Raw genomic sequence first — 4,151 nt, forward strand, 5'->3', positions numbered from 1 at the left:
ATATATATATATATATATATATATATATATATATATATATATATATATATATATATATATTAGAGAGAGACTCTTAAATTATTGTGTTTATTTTTTAATGGTTATATATATTTTGTATTACTTTATTTATCTAATTAAAGGGTTTTTTTTGCTTTTGCAAACAGCAAGTTATAGAATTGTAGTTTTTAGTCAAGTGTTAGCTGAATTATGGGGCTCACGGTAACTGATCATGTAACAGCATTAAGGCTCATGTGAATGATAATAAGTACATTAGGCCATTATTTGTAAATAAACATGAAATGGGAATGGATTTGTCCCCAAGAATTATTTGAGAACCCATTATGAAAGGATGCAATTGGCCAACCAAGTTTATCTAGGGCTTTTATTGCTGGAACTTAGTTAGGCTATGATACTGAGTTTTGAGTTTGACTTTGATTGTATTAATGGTTATATTATTTATTAAATTGTTCAGTCTTGACTAATAACTTCTGGGCTGTGCTGTATATTGATTTTAGAATAAAGGCTATCATTTATGTGCTATGATTTTGGCAATCTTGACCACGTTGTCTTCTTCACATCGGGGTTGTGACAATAATCGACTAAGGCACCGGGGGGATTTTAACCGACGTTTATCCGAGCAGGAGTCTTCACCACAGGTCAACAACCTAGCAAAGAGTCAAGATCTCTGCCCTTAAGTGCTAGGCATTTAATTTTAATGACACTGTTTAGCATTCCCACATTCCCCAATCAAAGAACCGACACGTACGCAAAATAAGGGACAACAGGTTTAGTACATATAAGGAGCTTTAGTTAGAGGAACCACACTAGACCAGTACATTCCTTAGTCCTTCCTGGCCGGGGGGATGGGTATCCTCAATCGTGTCAGATGGGGCAGGTGATCCCTATTCAACGACTCTATGCAGGAACTGCAACGACATTGTGTATTCCCTCCTGAAAACCTTGCAGCCTAAGTTCCAGCAAGCCTGGTCAGCAGCCATTTTTATGCTCTTATTTGAGTTTACCTGGCCAACCCAGTTACCTTACAGAACAATCTTACAGCGTTGATTCGATTTCCATTCACAACTTTACTTCACAATCTCCTTCCATGAGGCAGGCACGAAAGAATTTTCCCACGATGAAAAACAAAAAAGTTCATGAGTGGTATAAGAAATCACAGGAAGACCTCTTGCCTGTCAATCCACCGCGATGCGGTAACCGCGCTTCTGGGTAGTCGGGGCAGGACTATAAAAGCACAGGATGCCTGATCATGATCAGTCTTGCAAGGATTGCCGAGGGGGAGGCCACGACTCTTATGCTAGGCTGTAAATAATTGAGCCCCATTAAAGTCTGCAATGTACGTGCAATAAATTATTGTTCGCGTTAATGCACAATGAAATGAGGTTGGTTAGCATGCCTGGGCTTGAACTGCAATGGAAATGAACCGAAAATACAATGAAACCGGGCTTGGCCTTTGTCTTTTCCTGACCTGTGCTGAAATTATAATGGCAACGGAAGTGAAGGGAAATTACAATGAGCTGTTTGTTGGCCTGGCATGTGCTTGAAACTGCAATGTGCAAAAGAAGTGAATTGGAAAAGCAATGAGCTGTTTGGCTTGGCAGTACTGACCTGTGCTTGAAAACCTGCAATGGCAATGGCAATGAAGTTGAAAAGGTAATGAGCTGTTTGCATTGGCCTGCCTTGTGCTTGAAACTTAAATGGCAAAAAATGGAAATAAAGTGAACAACGCAATTCAGCTGTTTGGCTTGGCCTGGCCTTGTGCTGAAACTGCAATGGTAATGTAAATGAAATGCAATCAGTGTTCATCTGGCCCTGTGCTTTGAAACGGCCTGGCACTGGAGGGAAATGGAAAAATGCAACAGCGTGCCTACCCTGTGCAACAAATAGTAATTGCAATGGAAGTGAAATGAAAATGCCATGAGCTGTCGGCTTGCCCTGTGATTGAAATGGGAAAGTAATGAAAGAGTTGTTCGGCCTGCCTGAAACCCACAATTCAGCCCGAGAAAGACCTATTAGCCTAGAAACGCCATTATGCCCAAATGCCTATATAGCCCTGAGTGGAGCATTTTGTGTAGGGCAGGCGGAGTCCCAGAACACAAAAATAGCTTTCACTGAGTTCACTCCGATTTTTTAAGAGCCCTGTGGCCCGCAGGCCTGTATAGCCCAGGGAGGGGCCCTTCGGCCATCAGGAAGATTCACCCCTGCAATATTAAACCTCACCAAGATTCTTCTCCCTCCCTTCATGGGCCCTGTGAGATCCAGGCCAGGATAGGACTTTCTCTTCATTGCTCTTATCTGCAGATAACGAGAACATGTCTAAATTGATTCTCCAGCCTAGTCCCCTTCTCTCACCTGTTTTGGGCAGATTTGAGGATGTTCTGAGTTGCCAGCCCACAGGCCAGAGTGACGAGGCTGCCAGCACACCAGGACCAGAGGGATGAGCTGCAAGCACAATCATTCATTCGGCCCACAAGGTCATACTAGCCCTTGGAACCCACTCCTTTGCCCAAAACACCCAGACTAGCGCTGCAGACCCCACCCCCCACTGGCCACCAAATTGTACTTGGGGAGAGGGGAATATTGTGTTGGGGGGCCCAGCCCTCCCGGGTTAACATGGCGACCAATGGGTCCCAGCTTAGTTCTAGTCTGATATATAATCCCGTTCAATTATTTGATTGATTGGACAAAAGGGCAGCAACAAACTTTCACTGTTCAAAATTCATAATGGAGCCGAATGAGGCCATTCGGGCCATCAATCTACTCTACCATTCAATCTGGCTGATCTATTTTCATCCGTAGCCATTTCCTCCTTGTCCCCATACTCCCGACAATGGTACAATTCAAGATTTATTTCAATCTCTGCCTAAAGTCCACAATGACCACGATCAAGCATTCCAATTGGCTGCATGCCACTTGTAATCCCTTCCAGACAACACACCAAGGGGAAGTTACAAGGTCATTAACTTACAACACGACATCTTTGGAATGTGGGGCAAACCGGAGCCCAACGGAGAACAACGCAGTCACAGGGAGAATGGCAAACTCCGTGCGAAGGCGCCTGATGTTAGGATGGAACGACTCTGGTGGTGAGACAACAGCTTACCAGCTGGCCACTGCGCTGCTCCAAGTCCCGTTGTTCTATACATGCGCTTCCAGTTCATGGGTCGACCAGGCTTAAAATAATGGAGATAGAACAGTGGGAAAATCTTACTTGGCCCGATTCTTCTAACAAGAGGACTATGGGAAGTCCCTGCTCTAATGTGTTTTAGGAAAAACTGGATTATCCACCCGATTCGGTTCAAACGAAGAGAATCAGTTTACTTCCGAATTCGAAAAACAGAAATCAGCGTCTAGAAAACAAACCTAGAAAAGTAAAAAGAAACGTTCTCGTCATCAGCACAAACACAGAGTTTGCACAGGTGGCCACTGAGGTTAACAAGGGAAAACACCAACATCAGATTCAGGGACAGTTTCTTCCCAATCTGTTAAAGGCAATGAATCACCTACCACAAAGAGACATGCTTGAACACTATAACCTCATTGGTGACATCAGACTACCTTGATCGGACTTGTGGCTTACCTGCACTACAGGTTATTCCTGTATCATATATCCACCACACTGTAAATGGATCATGTTAATCATGCCTTGTTTTTGCGGATGGTTAATCCGACAAAAGCTTTTCAACACCAATACACTAAGATGACATTAAAAATGAATGGCAATACTCTAAGACATTCTAGTTAGATTAGTTGGATTCAGAATGGGAATAGGCGATTCGGCCACCGGGCGGCGCCGACCATCGATCCCCGCACATTAACATATCTACACACTAGGGACAATTTTACAATTACCTCGTCGAGTAAACCTACCAACTGGCTATGGCATGTGGGAGGACAAATGAAGAGATATCGAGAGAAAGAAAACCGTAGGTACGGGAAGAAACATACCAAACTAGTACAGACAGAACCCGTAGTCAAGATCGAAAATGGGTCTACGGCGCGGCAGTCGCTGTAAAGCAGAAATCTACCGCTGCGCCACCGGCCCTTCGTGTGCAAAGCGAGGCCTATGCTATGCAACAACAGCATTTAGTTTGTATAGCTGGTAACGTAACAAGAATATATAATGGTAGCTA

The sequence above is a fragment of the Leucoraja erinacea genome, chromosome 2 (assembly GCF_028641065.1).
Source record: "Leucoraja erinacea ecotype New England chromosome 2, Leri_hhj_1, whole genome shotgun sequence".
In the NCBI taxonomy this organism is placed as follows: Eukaryota; Metazoa; Chordata; class Chondrichthyes; order Rajiformes; family Rajidae; genus Leucoraja; species Leucoraja erinaceus.